The sequence below is a fragment of the Pterocles gutturalis genome, unplaced genomic scaffold, assembly GCF_000699245.1.
Source record: "Pterocles gutturalis isolate BGI_N339 unplaced genomic scaffold, ASM69924v1 scaffold11195, whole genome shotgun sequence".
Lineage (NCBI taxonomy): Eukaryota > Metazoa > Chordata > Aves > Pterocliformes > Pteroclidae > Pterocles > Pterocles gutturalis.
The window spans coordinates 1-221 of NW_010140843.1; positions in this window are offsets into that span (position 1 = coordinate 1).

Here is a 221-nt window from a genome sequence, read left to right on the forward strand (position 1 = left end):
CGACACCCCCCAGCCGTGTGTTGTGGTTTTGGCAGCGCTTAGCCCTGGCCAACGAAATTCATTTGAGGGGGGACAGATCGCTGTCGGGGGGGACAGATTCCTGGCAAGCGACCGCAAAGCGAAAGCACCCGTGGAAAGGAGCCCCCCACCCGCAGAGCCAGCCGCCTCCCCACCTCTTCTCCCCTGAAATCGTTTACATTTTGCAGCGGATGAAGCGGCCA